The sequence below is a fragment of the Panthera uncia genome, chromosome A2 (genome assembly GCF_023721935.1).
Source record: "Panthera uncia isolate 11264 chromosome A2, Puncia_PCG_1.0, whole genome shotgun sequence".
NCBI classification, from domain to species: Eukaryota; Metazoa; Chordata; class Mammalia; order Carnivora; family Felidae; genus Panthera; species Panthera uncia.
In genome coordinates, this window is record NC_064816.1 from 35,349,333 (window position 1) to 35,368,337 (window position 19,005).

The 19,005-nt window shown below is 42.7% G+C and overlaps 1 long non-coding RNA gene across 1 annotated transcript; it reads right to left on the reverse strand.

The window, feature by feature from the left end:
- Window positions 1-2,855: 2,855 nt before the first annotated feature.
- Window positions 2,856-7,437, reverse strand: LOC125929561 (uncharacterized). The gene is made up of 3 exons (XR_007459905.1): window positions 7,023-7,437; window positions 3,699-5,286; window positions 2,856-3,098 (listed from the first exon to the last, which is right to left on the reverse strand). It is a non-coding gene; the product is annotated as an uncharacterized LOC125929561 (long non-coding RNA).
- Between the last annotated feature and the right edge of the window lie 11,568 nt (window positions 7,438-19,005).

Sequence of the window (19,005 nt, forward strand, 5' to 3'; positions counted from 1 at the left end):
CCATCTCCACAAGAGACACCTGTACCAACACAAGGTGGGGGAAATGATACAAGGATGATAAGTCAATCATGAGAAACTCAAGGAACGTGGTGATGGCGGCAGACACATTTCTCTTGCATTATAATGCCTTGTGGTAACACCTCTGCACTTTGCCCAAGACTCAACAACAACAAAAATTAGATGAATGTGCTTTGCAATCAACTCATACTGCTCAGATCATCTTACCAACGGGTGCAGGTGGAGGGGTTTAAGGTGGTTCTCAGGGCCACCAAGGTTCAGGAGGTGGATGTGCCCAGGAACCCATAGGGTGGCCTCTAGGGTAGGATGTGCAGAATCTTCCAGTTAACGGAGGAGGTCCCCACGGATCCACACTGCCCTGCAGAACAGAAGTGACAGGTACATTCATATGCCAGACAAGAGAACCAATACCCAAAGCAGCTGAAACCCAGAGAAGAACATGTCAGCACTTGCCACCTTCTCTGCCACCAGGATCCAAGAGAGTAGCTTCACTACCTGAAAACTCTATCCCTCCCACTGGGTACCACCTACAGCCTAGACGAATAAATGCAGGAGGCTAAACTGTCACCACATGTCCCTGTCCATGTCTGAGAATGTAGAACAAAATGATCCCATCTTAGAGGATTGAAAGAAGTAATTCCAAACAAATGAAGTAGCCTATTTCAGACAGGCAGACATCTATGTCCAAGATCACCCTGCATCCTTCCACTACAGTGACTGTAGAAGCTATGTTTTGGGCATCTTCAGAACACACACACACACACACACACACACACACACACACACGAGTGCAAATAAATAGTTCCTTATCTGCACAAAAAAATCACAGCTGCTACTGGGGAAAAGTTCTGCCAGCAGACCCCTCACTTTGCCCCCTCTGCTTCCTTCCCTGAGAAAGGGGTCTTCCCCATCTCTCAATGTGCTGTCAAAGGCCTAAGAGGACACTGGGGAGTTGGGGATGCCTGGCATCTTGCAGGGGAACTGAGAAAGTGTTTGCTGTGACAAACATATTACTTGTCAATGTCTACTAAGCCCACATGTGTTTATCTGAATTCATAAGGAATTCTGATTTTGAGCTCACTGCAAGACACAGAGTAATACATCGTATGGGGAAAAAGGGGAAGGAATTCGTTTAACAGAATTAATGAGAACGTGTTTTGATTTTGGTACCAATTCCCAGGGATGTGTCATGAGTGATGATACCAGCTCTAACACAGATTGGAGACACAACTGAAGGACCTTGTGTTCAGAATATTTTTACCTAAGATACAGCTTGAAGGATTCCAAACAGCTCATTGACCAACGAAGATGTGAAGGTGGTGAGTTATGACAATAACTTTGTCTAAGACCACTCTAAATTGTACAGGGCACACAATATAAAAATAGAGGGGTGTCTTTTTGCATTTCCAATTAACAGATAGCTTTAACATGTAATTGCATGACCAGAAAGAGGAAAATAACAACAACACTGATCCCACAGAGAGGCGGTATGGTAGGAGGCAACAAGCCTAGAGACTTTAGTATGGAGTGCAGTGTTATCTTCCTGGTGTTATTTCCAGACCACATGGGAAAAGCCATAGGGTTCTCAATCTCTAAGTTCCTTTGGCTACTAAACTTACCAGAAAAAGGTGACAGGCTGAAAAGAGAGAAGCCTGTAGACTCTTGGGTTAAGGCTGTGCATTTGGCAAATAGAAACAGGTGGATATATCACACAACACATATAACAGGGAAAAGGCTGGAGAGCATGCTGTATTGAAAATGAGGGTGTCCAGACAGACATACAGCTGAAAATGGCCCCAGCATTTACCTTGTCCTTCTTGGCATTTTTGGTAGAGTGCTTGTTGTTGTGACTCACGGGAGTGACACCAGCTTCTGGATCGGCTAAAGGCTCTAGAAGGGATAGAGGTGTATTCTGATTTTAGTAGACTGCAGAATTGAAACAAACACCACATCTTGTGACATCTTAAACTCTTCCCCACACTCAGGACCATGAAGAGAGGCAGAGAGTAACCCACAAGCCTCAGGTGACCCCTACGATAAGGGGGAGATCCATCCCCTCATCTTAAAGAAGAAACCATAGGGCCCTGGTTCTTGTTCTTCATAATTAGTCAAATAACTTTCAACAGGTCAACTCAAAGAGAAAACTGGAAATTGTCACCAAAACAGCCATTTCTTAATATACATTAGGGGAAATAAATCACCATCTCATAACAGATAAGAATTAAAATTAGAGTGTCAATTGGTGGAAAACATCAATAAATCCTCAACAGAAGAGCATGGGTGTGTTTCTTCTGGCTCCAGGAGAATTGTTCAATCTTTCAGCTTATCTATAAGCTGCCTTCCACATGGGAGCAGGTATTATATAACTATTTCCGAATAGAAATGTACTTAGACTAATATTATAATCAAGAGAAAAGATCTGATCCTGATCCTTGAGGAAGATTCCACAGGGCCCTGGTTCAGGTGTTTTCATAACTGATCGAGCAACTGTGAACAGCTCAGGTCTCAACTAGCTAGAAATAAATTTAGGGGTGTGTCTCATCCCTCAGAGAGCCCAACACGTGGTCTTTGTAACAAGCTACATCCTAAGGAGTGCTAGGTCTGTCAACCTGTATAAGGACTGTTTCTTCTCTAGAAGAGACACTTGCTGCCCAGCTCACCATGTGGAAATGACAGCCCATTTCATGCATGTCCTGAGAATGTTACAATGCCCTCAGTCAGGTTGACCTGAAAGCCCTGTGATGCCATCACTGCATCTTCCCCCAAAGACTCAACAGGAAAAAGATGAAAGGTGTTTTACAAGTCAACTTCTACTATTCATATCATCTTACCAAATGCTGGAGGTGGACGTGGAGGTGGACGTGGAGGTGGAGGTGGAGGTGGAGGTGGAGGTGGCGGTGGCGGTGGCGGTGGAGGTGGACGTGGAGGTGGAGGTGGAGGGTGAGGTCCCAGAGGCCACCAGGGTGGAGAAGATGGGGTTGGCCCAGAGCCCATGAATGGTGATAAAGGGCGCCCATGGGATAGTGCCCCATGGAGGGCACTTCTGGGAAAGAAGGAAATGCTCTGGCAGCTACGTTGACCTACAGAACAGATATTAAACTTTTGAGATGTGTTAGGGTAAAAGGTGAAAAATCCAACATCAACACTAATATAGCTGAACAGCAATGAAGCAGGAACAGTGCCTGTCTCCTTCACTTCCTCCTGGTTTCAACAGGGCTTCTTTATAGAAAGTGTATTTTCTATGGAGCATTTACCCAAAAGCCAAATCAAGAAAGCTTATCGGGACATACACCTCCAATTCATGCTGTTGTTCACGTTATTCATGTGAAACAAAAGAAAAAGCCTTCAACATTGTCTCAAGGTGGAAGGGGGGCTGACCCATGTCCATTCTGGCACCCACTCTCCAGTTAAGTGTTAACTGGGAGGTTGTAGGGGGGTCCACAGACATTGGAGGGGCGTGAGTTCCACCACCCACAGGGACAGACCCAAAAAGCCCTGCTGGCTGGGGGTGTCTGAGGGAAACAGTGTCCTGTCACCACTGTGAGACAACCTGTGCCCTCTAGTAACCACCTGGGACTTTTTGCAGGAGACCAAACAATGACACCCACTGGAAGAAGCAGCCGATTGTGCGGATGTTGCCTCAGAAGTTAAACTACTGCATTCCACAATGTGCTCCATACCTCTCCATGGAGGGATCTCCCTGTCAGGTCCTCTTGCCATTGGTTTGTGCCTCCTGAATTCCTCTGGAAGCCTCTGTCTTTGGATGACTTCTAGTCTTGAAGATCGAGATGAATCAGTTTCGCTAAGAGTTATCACACCCAGGCCTCCACTGGACACCGAACAGTTTCGCCTTTTTAAAAACCTCACAGCACCCTTGAAAGAAATACGTCAAAGTCCTGCACCTGCATTTCGAGTAGGTGACCTCCCTGCTCTGCTCCACCACCACCCTCTCCAGATCACGAGCCCTGAGCTGGGAGAGAGAAACACATCCACATCCAGCTGTGGCAAGGTGTGCACAAGAGGAGGAGAGAAAAACATTCTAACCCAGTTGTCCAGAGCCACCTTCTCACAAAGAGCAATCGGAAAGAGTCAGCACATCAATAAAAACCCATGTGGAGAGATTCAGTGGCCTGCTACGATCATCTGCATTAAGTGCTGAAGCACTCAGGAACTACTGGGCAGAGTGCAGCCTACCAGGTGTCCGAAGGTGAGCTCTGACTGCTGCAGCTGTTCTCGTGTTCCTTCTACTCTTCTCCTGGGAGCGCAGTCACTTTCACCAGATGAAGCACAATGTTGAGGGTGATGTTAATTGGCCCAGATTCCCATTATAAGAACTGATCTCTCATGCACACGGCCCAATCATATAAGACACATTTCACATGAGGCGGAGAGTACAGAAAGCTCAAAGCCATTGCTACACCATCTTGGATTTATTATTTAATGCCTGTGGGGCTCCACGTTGACACGGTCTCCTTATCCGTGGTGACAGCTCCCTAATCCTGCAATGAGGATCTTTCATCATAAAGTTCATGGGGCACCTGGGTGGCTCAGTCGGTAAAGCGTCGGACTTCAGCTCAGGTCATTATCTCGAGGTCCATGAGTTGGAGCCCCATGTTGGGCTCTGTGCTGACAGCTCAGAGCCTGGAGCCTGCTTAAGATTCTGTGTCTCCCTCTCTCTTTCTCTGCCCCTCCCCACTCGCACTCTACCTCTCTCTCCCAAAAATAAACAAACATTAAAAGATAACAATAAAAATAAAGTTCAAATCTTCTTTTCCTTGTATCCTTATTGTTTTCCTCATGGTTACAACAAGTGGGTCTCTAAAATGGGATGGTCATACTTGTCGATGTGATTCGTCCTCCACCAAACTGCTTCCTGAGGTTTGTAATCATTTCCAGCACCTCCAGAAACATGTTCGGGAACCACATTTCCACATAGTCTGGCCAGCATCAGGGATCAGGAAATCTTTAGTGACTTGTTTCGATTCATATTTTTAACTTAGCATCTGGAAAATGTCACATTTCTTTTGAAGTCTCTATACGAATACATGTCTCCTGAATGTTTGTGTATATTTGTGTGCTACTTGGCTCTAAACGCCGTACAATGTTTCAAAGTAATACAATGGGCTTCGTGTGAGCTGCTGGTAGAAGCTGAACTCCCTTGTAGTTCAGTAGCTAGGTAGCTCTTCTGCAGCTAATTTTACTTTCTCTTCTGCAGCTGACAGCTGCTTCTCCCCTTCCACCTGCTCCCATTCTTTCAGTCCCAGCTTCCTAGAGGGGAAAGAAACATACATTACCTGGTAGCCCATGTGAAATTCGGCCTTTCTTCCCTCCCTGAAATCTGAAGGCAGGCCTCAAATGTGCCCTCTCCCCTTCCCCATAAACACACAGATCCACAAACACAATCAGGGGAAAGCATTGATGTCCCCCATTAAGGGACTAAACAAAGTCAAACTCTAGTGTGCTGGCAAGTCTTTGGCAACTCTGAGCTTCTCTTCACAGCTCTCTATTCCCACTCATCAACACATCACATAAATATAAAAAGCCCACACGAGATGCACTCAGGCTCTTGTGATTGGGACTGCACAAGTGTATTTCTTTTCAATGTACAAAACCAAGCCTGACCTACTCATCACAACTAAACACATAAGGATGATGCAGGGGTTCCTGACTTGTCTGATTTCTCCCAAGAGCCCTAAACTCTCAATCAAGGCTCGGGCCATGACATTGCCATAGAGACATCTTTCTTGGACATGGTGTCATTAACACTGTACAATGACCTACTGGACATCTCTACACTTCACGAGGGAACTCCTGCCATCTGCCTCAAAGACACCAGTTGAGAAGAATGCAAAATACACTGACAAAAAGAAAATGATGTGAATTGCCCACGTTCAGAATACTGTCTCCTGGAAAAGGAATGCGGGGAAGGGAAGGCAAGGCAAGGCAAAGCAAGGCAAGGCAAGGCAAGGCAAGGCAAGGCAAGGCAAGGGAAAAGAGAGAAAGGAAGGAAAACTGAGTTCACAGGACTCAGTAATGCTGGCACCCCTGATCTCCTACCAGACATAAACTCCCATCTCATCTGCAGCAAGATACCATCCTAGTACACCTGAATTCTCCTCCCAATATTTCCTACCCAATGTCTAGAGTTTAACAAAAAATATATATACACATGGCACTCATGTCGCTACAATGGGACTGAAATGTAAAGGACAATGAAAATGAACCCTGGGGTTTCCACAAAGTGCAGGAAGGTGCAGATCACAGAAATCAAGGCAGAAGGGAGAAACACAATTCTTTACTGATTACCATGGTAAAAGTATGGTTGGTGTTAAATGTGCTCAAAGAAAGAAAATGATCCCCACTGTCTGACACATCTGTTCTTACAATGGTGTTTGTAACAACTAACTCCTAAAAGTCTTACTCTTCTGTGAGCTTCTTTGTCCCCACATTCCATCATGAACGTCTACATTCTTCTTCAGCGTGTCCCATTTGGCGTCCTTTGCCCCTTTCACACACCTAAGTGCATCACAGCTGTCCCCCAGTTCCCTTTTGCTGCCTATCCAGCATAAAACAGTGTACTTGGGTGTGTGCACCTGTTACCATGAGTGTGGCCATGAGGGGGGAGAGGAGAAAGGACAGGATTCCCAAGGCAGGAAGCCACTTTTTGCTTTCCCAAACCAAACTCATTCTACCAAGTGCGGTTTTCTTCCCTCCAAGCAACACCTCTTCCACGTTATGTTTACGAGACGTCAAGACTCCCTGCACCGAATCCTTGACGCGTGCACTCATATCTCCTGACTTGAAGACAGATTTGAGAAAGGTGTGGAATGACTATAGAAGAACACGAATGTACTTACCACTACTAAAATGTACACTTAAATGTTTATGATGGGAAACTTTCTAATGCAAGTATTTTACCACAGTTACAGAAGAAAAACTTAAAAAGAAGGAAGTAATGATGCTCATTTCTGATTTATATAACATTTGATAGTAAATTTTTTTACCTGATTCTTGTGGATCTTAAGCTGAGCATTTTTTTTTCTGCACAGGCTGTTTCTTCAGACTTCGATTTCACTTCCTGTTCTTCAGACTTCAATTTCACTTCGCTGGTATGAACTTCATTAAGGGAGAGGTGAACCTGAGCAAAACATCCTCTCTAGTGAGTTCTTCCCAAGAAGAAGATCACTCAGTAGATAACATATAAATCAAATATTCTAAGACATGAAAGATTGGTTTTTCTTCAAAGCTAAAGTGTACAATGGAAATCCTGCAGGAAATAGAGGGAATTTACTTCTGAAACTTCTGAAGTGTTTACTAAAATAGCACCTTTCAAGTTCTTTGTAGATTTTTCCTTTCCCCAATTTGCAAGTAGGATAGAAACAAAATGTGTACTACACTTTCCAAACAAACACAGGATAATGTGTCACAAAGAAGCATTGTCAATAGAATGTGCTCTGTCAATCCCTGTATCATTAAAAACAGTTGATCCAGTTTGGGCCAAAGAGAAAAGCCAGACACATAAAGAAACGAAGGATGAAGAGAACAGTAGAAGGTGTAAATGTTTCAGAGCAACTATCTTGGTTTCCAGACAATGGAACTGTGACTGGATGACGATGAGAAATCGAAGAAAGTGTAAAATCTTTCAAGCCAAACAGCTCCAATGAATGACTTTTCTTTATGGAAGAAAAATATTGTCACCAGATTCTGTTTCAAAATTCTCTGCTCTGCATTAGGAGGAACAGAACTGTTCAACATGGCAAGAAACCTCTAGTGCTCTCTCCCGGCAGCACTGAATGATACAAAAATTAAGCCAGGCTTATGAAAACAAATTCTGCCTAACTCCTAAATAAAAGAAGTACTGTGGTGTTATTGCTTGAAACAGCAGTGAACAGCATGGAAGGTTGAGGGGCTAAATTCACCCAATGACCAAAAGGGCGCAAACATCAAATTATGGTAACTCAGGAAGCCCCGATTCTTGGCATTCTGATTTCTCTCAGATTGCAACGAAGCATGCACACTTGGAATGATGTTATTAAAAAATTCATTAGTGCGCTCAAGTGTCTCACTGTTATTCTTCAACAAAACACATAGTCATCAGGAATACTTACTCATTACTTTTATTTCCATTTTTAAAGGACAAAGAAGGGACTTTAATACGTTTTTTTAATTTATTTTTTGAGAGACAGAGCAAGTGAGCAGGGGAAGGGCAGAGAGAGGCAGAGGGAGAGAATCCCAAGCAGGCTCCCCAAAGTCAGCAAGAAGCCCGATGCAGGGCTGAAACTCACAAACCATGAGACCATGACCTGAGCTGAAACCAAGAGTTGGATGTTTAACCGACTGAGCCACCCAGGCACCCAGGACAAAGAAGGGATTTTTATCTTACATCTATGTGCTTCGTAAGAAGGAAGCTTATTTTGCCACATTTCTTTGCTCTGTTGATCTACACAAATATGTAATAAAGGATTCAGAATTCAAAAATATTAATTACACTGACAAAAATATTAATTACACTATCTCTGGTGGGTAAGTCACTATAGAAATAAAGAATGTAGTATTTTACATATGTGATGATTGCTTTGAATTGAGCCTGGTATAGAATGGAATGAAATGGGACACCAGGATGAAAGAGGAGATGCCAAAATCAGTGAACCAGAAGTGAACACAATTCCAGGTGAAATCATGAAAATGAAAAGAAAATGGTGGGGGGGATGGTTATACCTTCTCTTCACAAAGGGATATTTTTTCTGCACATTTTGCATTTTCCTTCATGTAGTATTTAATCTTTTCAGAAAATTGAGCTTAAATTAACCACAAAAAAAAAAAAAAAAAAAAAACCAGCAATCTCTTAAGGTTAGTACCAAAACCAGTAAAATCACATTACCCATTGTGTCAATAGCAAAGGCACATGATCTGGCACTGTGGTCACATATAACATTTGGCATTACTGTGGTCCCTGAAGAAAGCAAGTTTTAGTTAATGGCATTTTATTTTTCTTTGTCTCATTCTCTCCTTCTTCCTCTCTCTCTCTCCCTCTCTCTCTCTCCTCTTTCTTTTTTCTTTTAGAGAGAGAGAACACATGAGTGGGTGAAGGGTAGGGAGAGAGAGAGAATCTTAAGCATATTCCAGGATCAGTGTGGAGTCTGAGGCAGGACTCAATCCCATGACCCTGCGATCATTTCCTGAGCCAAAATCAAAAGTCAGATACACAACCAACTGAGCCACCCAGGTGTCCCCTAATATCCCATCATTAAGCATCATTATTCTTAGAATATATGAACAGTTCAAACTGCTCTGACCTCACCAGAGGAGAAATGGAGAAAAACCAAGTATCCTACATACTTGTATTCTGTCCTTCATGATCAAATAAACAAATCAGTGCAATTACTTTAAAAACAAAAGTCAAAAAGAAAAAATAATCCACCTAATTTATTCAAGGTTTTCCCCCATTTTCACTCACACTTTAAAAATAATGAAAGAGGCACCTGGGTGACTCAGTCAGTTGAGATCCATCATCTTACCACTCACGAGTTCAAGCCCCATATCAGGCTCACTGCTGTCAACACAGAGCCTGCTTCAGATCTTCTGTCCTCCTCTCCCTCTGCCCACTCCTCACTTGCACTCTCACTCTCTCTCAAAAATAAATAAATCCTTTAAATAGATAGATAACAATAACAATAACAACAATAACAAGACAGGCAGGCGTCTGGGTGCCTAATCAGTTGATTTTGGCTCAGGTCATGATCTCACGGTTGGTGAGATTGAGCCCCATGTGAGGCTCTGTACTGAAAGCATGGAGGCTGCTTGGGATTCTCTCTCTCTCCCTCTCTCTCTCTGCCCCTCCACCACTCGTGCACACACTCTCTCAAAATAAGTAAATAAACATTTAAACAAATACTGAGAGAGAAATTATTCTAAATGTCATTTGTTTGGCACTCAGAGGCCTCCAATGTCTTTCTGCTGCTCCACAGGGTCCCGTCCATGAGAACCAGAGTGGGATGCTCACTCAGGTGTATATGGCCGTGGAATCAAACACAGTTGGGTAAAATCTCAGCTTTACTACTTAGTAGCTAGAACCCTAGATAACTCCCCAAATCACAAGATGGTGAAAGCCCAAGATGCAAACGTTACCACCTGCATCACTGGTAAACACCATGTAGGAAATACTCAACTTACACATGGATAGCACAAGGACAGCACCTAGAACAGGGCTCAGTACTCCAGAATCTTCTGACAGGCATTGAATTCTATCGTTCAGTCCCAAACTGCAAGCTTACCTTCTATTTGTACAATGTTAGAGCTCTGCTGCCCTGAGGTCACCCTTCTCTATACCAGCAGTGCTGTATTCCCCATAGCAACACCAGCATTTGAGGACCCACTACGTGCCGGGTCACTTAACCAGCACAGTCCGTGAAGCCCATACATAATCTATTGGCCCCATTTGGCATCTTGTTCACTTACCCTCACTCTCCACTGGCATTAGAGGCTCTCTCCACCCAGGACTCATAACACATGTTTTAAACCTCTCTAGTGACACACACGTGGCCTGGCAATATCTGACCTCTTCTCTAAGCCTTGAGCTTCTTGACAGGCTCAGAGAGTGCCTTGATCTGTACACTTCCCCCAGTAGGTAGGTCATACCAGAATACTCCTGCCACTGGATTCTTAAACACTTCTGACCAGAGTTAAACTCATCTGCTTCTCTCTAATTGTCTGATTTTTTCCTCTACTTGGTCACCTGTCTCAGTTGGTGGCAACTCAGTCTGTGTTGTCACTTAGGATGCAAACAAGGAGGCTAAGGGGCTAACTAGTTAAGGGGCTAACTAGACCTGATAAGTCAATGTCTTTACTTCTAGCGGAATTAGAAACCACAGTGAACAGCTGTATTAAGAAAAGATTACAGGGCACCTGGGTGGCTCAGTCGGTTGAGCATCCAACCCTTGATTTTGGCTCAGGTCATGATCTCATGGTTTGTGAGACTGAGCCCCACGTCAGGGTTTTGAATCTTTTAAGAGATTTAAAAAGAATAGATTATAAGGAAAATAGAAGCCTGAAATCTTACCTTCATATACTCCACTCTTTTTCTAGAAGAGGGATAAGTAAAATTAAATTTGATGTAGAAACAATATTTTTTTTATAAAAGTATATTTCATGACAAAAAAGTCAAAATCATCATCCAATGTGGTATTATAATAAAGGTGTGGTTCAGCAAAATAAATTATTTTTTTAAGTGTTGCAATTCTAGTATAGTTAGTATACAGTGTTACATTTGATTTGGATGTACATATTGGGATTCAACAATGCTGTCCATTACTCAGGGCTCATCATGGTAAGTGTACTCTTTAATCCCCATCACCTATTTCTCCCATCCCCCCCACCCACCTCCCCTGGTAACCCATCACTTTGTTCTCTAAAGTTAGGAATCTGTTTCCTTGGTTCGTCTCTCTCTTCCCCCCCCTCCCCCCGCTTTGCTCATTTGTTCTGTTTCCTAAATTCCACACGAGTGAAATCATATGGTATTTATCTTTCACTTAGCAGTATATCCTCTATATCAATCCATGTTGTTGCACATGGCAAGAGGTCATTCCTTTTTATGGCTGAGTAATATTCTAGGGTGTGTGTGTGTGTGTGTGTGTGTGTGTGTGTGCATGCGCACACGTGTGCCTGTTAACGTATATATCACCTCTTCTTCATCCATTTATCTTTGGATGGACACTTGGGCTGCTACCACAATTTGGCTATTGTAAATAATGCTGCAGTAAACATAGGGGTGTGTCATAGACTCTAAGTCTAAAATTCTCTTTTGGCCAGCAAAAGAGCAGACGCAGGATTCAAACGAGAGATGGCTAATGTCCAGGAAAAAGACAAGAGCCCTGAATAAGCGTCCTTGCCCCGTATTTATTCAGATCAGAAGCCTTGCAAACGTGATGGGGGTGTACAAAGAGACAAAGAAACTAGGAACATTAACTTGTGGATGTGAGGGGGGAAAGGGGATTTTGAAGATATACAGTGTTTGGGGTTTGGGTCAATATAAAACAAAATCCAGGCGCCCGGCAGTTGGGTAAATGGTTGTTAACAACAGACAGGAGGCGCCATGCCTGTTTATCTTTGCCAGCCTAGGGGATAAGACAGATAGGGGGAATAACCTCAAGGCTGATAAGCCACCTTTTCTTTTGTTAACCATCTCGCTCTGGGCTGCTTTGCGTGAGGTGCAGTGGTCCAAAGTCCAATTCACCAATTTACCTAACCTGGCCCTATTCTCCTATAAAAGCAGCTTTCTGCTATAGAACTAAATTTGGGGTGCTTTCACCCTGAATATCTAATCTTGTTATTCCTGTGTATTGGGCACCTTTGTGCCATTTCTATTTCAGGACTTTGCCTCTCTCTCTCTATTCTGGGGGGTTCAGCACCCCTCCCTATTGTGGGGTGCCCTTGCACCTCCCTATTCCTGGCACCATTGCGCCTCCCTATTCTCAGGATGTCTTTGCACCCCCCTATTCTTGGAGTGCCAATCTGGTTTACCCAAATTCGGGTGTGAGCATTATATTGACTGTATTTCTTTGTGCCTTGTTAACCCATTGGTGTAAGCCCAGGGGATTCCTAAACTTATCCACCACAGGGATGCATATATCCTTTAGAAGTAGTGGGTTTTTTTTTTCTTTTGTATTCTTTGGGTAGATACCCAGTAGTGCAATTGCTGCATCACAAATTAGTTCTATTTTCAATTATCTGAGGAAATTCCATACTGTTTTCCAAAATGGCAATAGCAATTTGCATTCCCAGCAAAAGTGCATGAGGGTTCCATTTTCTCCACATCCTCACCAACACTAGTTTTTTTTTCCCTGTCTTATTGATTATAGCCGTTCTGACAGGTGCAAAGTGATATCACATGGTAGTTTTGATTTGCAATTCCCTGACCATGAATGATGTTGAACATCTTTTCATGTGTCTGTTGGCCATCTGAATGTCTTCTTCATGGCAATGTCTGTTTGTGACTTTGGCCCATTTGTAAATTGTATTATTTGTTTTCTGGCTGTTGAGTTGTATAGTTTATTCAGGTATTTTGGATACTAACACTTTACGAGCCAGGTCATTTGCAAATATCATCTCCCATTTAGTAAGTTGCTTTCCAGTTTTGTTGACTGTTTCCATCACTGAACAGGAGCGATCTATTTTGATGTAGCCCCAATAGTTTAATTTTGTTTTTATTTCCTCTGTGTCAGGAAACACCCTAGAAAAACGTAGCCATGGCCTAGCATACTAAAAACTTAGAGGTAGAATAAGCTATAGAAAACATTTCCTTTCTACTTGATGATATTTCAACAACAATTTCTAAGGAAGAGAATTAGGGTAGATATCTTATTTTTTACCAAAAGCTCTGTTCCATTCTATTAAACAGACACCAAACCACTAATCTTCAATAATGGAAATGGCAGACTTATTTTAAATTAATAACCAATGCACCATTTACTTGCAATTCTTTTTTGTCAAGTCCAACAGCCATCATAAAGTCCACACCCACAAATTATTTGGGAGTTTCAGACAAAATAAAAGTAAAGGTAAAATCTTTAGACTAAAAGATGCCTCTGACTCACCAGAAACACCGGAGAAATGTCTCCTGCAGTTGGCGATTTCCTGAACTGACAAACAATCCTATCAAATCAGGTCCTATGATTTTTCCCACTTCACCACCAACAAAGATTTTCAAATCAGAAAGGAAGTGGGAGATGGCTAGAGAAAACAAACAAGCAACAACAGAAATGACAACAAACGTTTCCACAAAGTGCAAAAAGTGCTTCCTTGACCAGAGTCATTCCCTGAAGACATTATAAAAGTGTAGCCGGTACTTGAGACGTCACAGAGAGATCTGAACAAAGTAAACGAAATCATAGGAAACAGGTTCTCAGACCACAAATGACTCAAACTAGACATCAAGAACAAAAAGTTCTCAGTTGAAGAATGACGAAAAAAATGAGATTAAACAACAACCTTCTCAAGAAGACATGGATTAGAGGGGAGTCAGGTGGGGGGATGGGTGAAAGAGGTGAAGTAGATCAAGAGTGTATCTGTGATGAGCACTGAGAAATGCATGAAATCACTGAATCATATGGAACATCTGAAACTGATATTACACTGTATGTTAATTACAGTTGAATTAAAAAAAAAAGTCCATATAGGGCAAAGAAGTCATTTCTACAGAAATTTTAACGTATTTTGATCTAAATGATAATGAAAATTGAATATATTAGAGGGATATCTGTAATACTGAGTGCATATAAAAGGTCCAGTGACTTTAAAATTTTCTGCTTACTCATGATTACAAGTCTATCTATAAGTATACTTCAGTATACTCACAACAAAAACAGTTCTCCAGGGGTAAATTAGACAAGCACAAGTTCCCACGGAGGCAGTAATAATGTTATGTTTCCAAAGAATTTCAAACACATCAGAGCCAAGAGGGAAATGGTCAGGCAAAATATGGACAGGCTGAAATAATATCAGAGATGATGAGGAATCTTAAAGATGTTTACAATCTATCTGTCGCAAAGAATCATCTTTATAAACCCTTTACCAGCCTCCAGGAGGTTATAAGCACACCTCACAAATGTCTCCTCATACAGGATCAAGAGGACAGATGGCTTACAAAGGAGCAGGAACAAACTTGTGGGGGTGATGACTGTGTTTGCTATCTTGTGGTCATGGTTCCATTGCTGCTTACATATGTCAAATATCAATGAACTGTATTCTTTAAAAAGGTGTTGTTACCCTATACAAATTACACGACCCTGAAGCTGTAGGAAAGATGTAAAAGACAACACTGAGAAATTTCATTTTGCTGACAAACATATTACAACTGTGTTTTAATAGTAAGAATTTGTAAGCCAATGTAAAATAGAAAAATTAAGAAAATGCAAATTTATAGTAGATAAGAAGTCAATGACTTCTAGTGTACATTCACGAAGTACCTGGATAAAATCCTTTGGAATATCTCCAAACTGTGCCCCAAATTCATGGAAGAATGGAAGGAAATAAAAACACAAAATGTACTAGAGATACAAATGAGATTGTTCTAGAGAAAGATGTTTACAGATATGGATATATCTGAGAGAGACGGGCAACTGCTATTATAATAATATGGGATTATTTTTCCAAGAAAATAAATTGCACATTATGGTTCACTTTTTGATATTTTCTTTCAATGTTCACTTTGATTCTGAATCACAGCTCAAAATGTCAGATTTCTGAGGTACATAAAGATTTGCATAATCAGGTGATCATGTATATTTTGATAATATCTGTGGGATTTTAAGTTACCTGAACACGCATCTTCAAATAGCCCAATGAAAGGAATTCATGTTTCTATTTCATGGTATTGTGCCAAAAACAATCAGTAGCAACTCTGGAAATGGATCTCTCAAATAATACAAAATTCCTGGGTATGGTAAACCAAAACAGTGGTACACATCTCATTCTACAAAAACTGGACTTAGAAGCATTTTAGGAGCAAAACACTCGCAATGCAATTCATACTAATTCACATACCAAGCTTAATTTTGTGCAAAGAAATCTGTCTAGAAAGTAGCCTCTGAAATCTATAACATTTTCATCTTCAGCTCTCAGAGATGAGATCACAAAAATGTGTAATGGTGGGAAATACACACTCACCGTCTTTGACTAGCCACTGTCTGAAAGAAAGCAGTAGCTGTCAGCACAATGGTTGGTCATGGGGCTCAAATGCACCAAAGACAGAGGCCATCTTGTCACGAAGGTAAAACATCTTCGGCTGTGGGCACTCTTGGTGCCTCTGGCAGCTGTCTGGCAGCTGATATCAGTAGGTGACGCTGAACTAGATTAGATCCAATGAGGCCAGTAACACTAGGTTCTCACAGTCAACGGCCATGAGTAGGTGGAGGTGGGAAATGCAAGACAAGTTAGTTGGTGGAAGAATTCAGAGATGAGGTAGGGAGAGAGAGCCGAGCCAATCTGTGAGAGGCAGCCTAGGTACCAGGGGAAATTTCTCATAAAGATGATCAAGAATTTTCCTCCTTCATAGTCTCAAAAGAAACAGAATCTATTCTATTTAGATGGGAGGCATTCGTGTGGAATGATTCTGCCTCAATGCAAGGGTTATTCCTGACTACTGGGACTTTCCAGATCCCGCTCTAAGGATCTGGTACGTGCCAATCTAAAGAAATCTACTTATCTCTATGGTGTTCTCTGTCTGTCTGTCTGTCTGCCTCTCTCACTCTCCTAGGGGTACAAGTTTTGCTTTTCAACGATAGAGTGAAATAGTCACACTGGGAACCAGGTGTTTCATTATATTTGGACAATCCTAAGGACATTCAGAACGCTCCTTGCTTTGAGTAAATCAACACTCCGCACATACTTAGCTAAAATAAGGACAACAATTCATTCACTTCCGGATCGTGTTGCTCCTTGTGATTTTCCTATCATAAATGTCCAAGCAAGATGCAGCCACTTAGTTTCTGCTGGGCTTATGAGGCTCCCATCAACACAGTTGGACACAGAGTCCCGGGGGACAGCCTCCAAGACCCGAGGCAAAGGGCTGACTCAGAAGTTGCTAGAAGTCAACAAACCAGGAAGCACAGAGCCCAAAGACATTTCACTTTTTAACACTCTGTACCAACACCAATGCTCCAGTTACCTCTGTTCCCAGGGCTACCAAACTTCACAAATACGAACAATGTGCTGATAGGAAAACAAACTACATATAAGATGGACCCTAAGCTTACAAAGCTTGAAGCAGGATCTTAACAGGGCTTCCAGGAGCCGGTCTAATATCCATAGTTCCTATTAAATAAGATTTCTTGACATTTTTAAAAACAACTTTAATGAAATAATTCACACATCATAGAAACACCTATTTAAGTCAATCAGCTCAATAGCTTTTAGTATCTTCACAAATCCTTCCTTCTTGACACTATAAACCTACTATGATCGGGTTTACATCCTGTCACCACTGCTCTTTTTGGACCAAGCAGCACAGACAGGACCCAGAACTTGATGCGGACAGCTGTGGCCACAACCACTTCAGGCTGGTGGAGAAACCTGCCCTGTGGTCCTCAGTCTTCAGGAAGAAATGAAGTTCTTCTGAAGTTCCCATCAAAAGCCCCATAGAGAAGCTGTTGTTTAACCACAGTGTGAAAGAACCCGATAGGAAGGAAGAATCCACCGATGTCCCATGTTTACTCACATTTGTGTTTGGGTAACCAGGACACCCAAGCACAAGGAGCCAGAAAAACAGCCTCTGCATCTTCCTGTCCTGGTCCTTTAAGGGGACTCCAGGGTTCCAGGCGGGAGGTGGAGACGGAGGATGGGGTGTAGGTGTGCAAGGGAGGAGTGGGGAGGGGTGGGAAAGGGGGGAGGGGTGGTAATTGGGGATGGGGGAAGAGTATAAAAAGGGGGTGGGTTAGGGAAGGGGTGTGTCAGGAGAAGAAGGGGGTCAGGGACAGGACCAGGATCAGATCAAGTACAAGAGGGGTGGGGGGAGGCTTCAGACAGGTTAGTAGGTCAGCAGGTCAGTAAATCACTAGGTAAGCAGGACATAAACAGCAGGTTAAGTGGACTCTCAGGAGCAGGTGGAGCAGAGGAAGATCCTTCTTCTTCCAAGCCCTCACCTGTCTGGGTGTTGCCTTAGCAACCCAGAGCCTTGATACTCTCTCTCGACCAGTCAGCTGCCCTCACCCCTGGTAGAGCAATACGGACACCCCATGTGACCTCATTTTTAAAAAGCCGCTTCCCGCCTGGTGCACCACCACGTGCCATCCCAACAACAGGTCCTCTCTGGAAACTTGGCCGACCTTCTGGTTTCTGGGCCCTCCCAACCCAGCTCCCTGTCACCTCTTCTGAGTGTTCTCTCCTTCCTTTCTGAACTCCCATCTCCCATGGGCAATAGCTGAACAACAGAGAAAGCAAAGGAGGACACAGCTGCAAGAACAATCAAATGCACACGCAGACAGTAAGGTTTAACCCTCTCTCAGTCAAAACAGATAGAACATCCATAAGGTAGACATCTTGATAGCAAACCATCTGAATCCCACAGCTAGATCCATATACGTGTCCACATGGACATAACACTGTAGAGGACACATTCACTTCAGGCACAGAGGATATGGTTACAAACATTCACCCTATTTATTACGGCCATAAGGGAAATTTCAGAGGAATGAAATGATTTCAGAGGAAGGAAATCACACAAAGCATGTTTCAGTGATAGAATGTGCTAGAAATCACTAATAAAGAGGAAACTAGAAATTCCCGTATGTTTAGAAATTGAGAAGCTCCTCTACAAGTAGAATAGGAGTCAAGAAATCCCAAAGCAAAAGAGCTATATTTGAACTGAATGATAGGAGCAAAATAAAATTGTAATCTAGAATGTCTCCTGGCCTAGAATATCCTGGAATGTTGGTGTGAGAAGACTGTCTGGTCCCCAAATCATCTCTAATTGACCTAGACATTTTAACACCACAAACAGTGGTAGATCTGTCACTTATCTGTGTGACCCTCCTACCTGTTGGCATGGGCTGTACATTATGAACCTTACGGGGGATGCAGGGGCGGGGGGTTGGATCCAGCTGACTCACAAGGGATCTCCTGCAATCTCCAGGAATGAGAGCATTTTAAGAGAAACAGTTCATCAGCTTCTCTCCTGGGGGACCCGGGACAACACCCAGATTGTTGGCAACACCAGGTGTGCTGGCCAGGGAAGGCCAAGCAGGTGGGCAGGGGCCAGGGACCCAGGTGACTAGGCAAACCTACTGTAATCATCTCTCCCGGGCTCTGTCCTGAGCTGAGCTTCCTAAATAGTTTCTCTGCATGATTGACTCAATGATTCCCCAACTGAAAATCATTGCTCTAAATCCCCTCACTTTTATTTTTACATAAATTTATTGTAAAAGGAACTACTCTGGCACTGCTAAAATAGCAAAGCAAGGGCTCCAGCCTAAATATAAAGAAACCATACAAAAC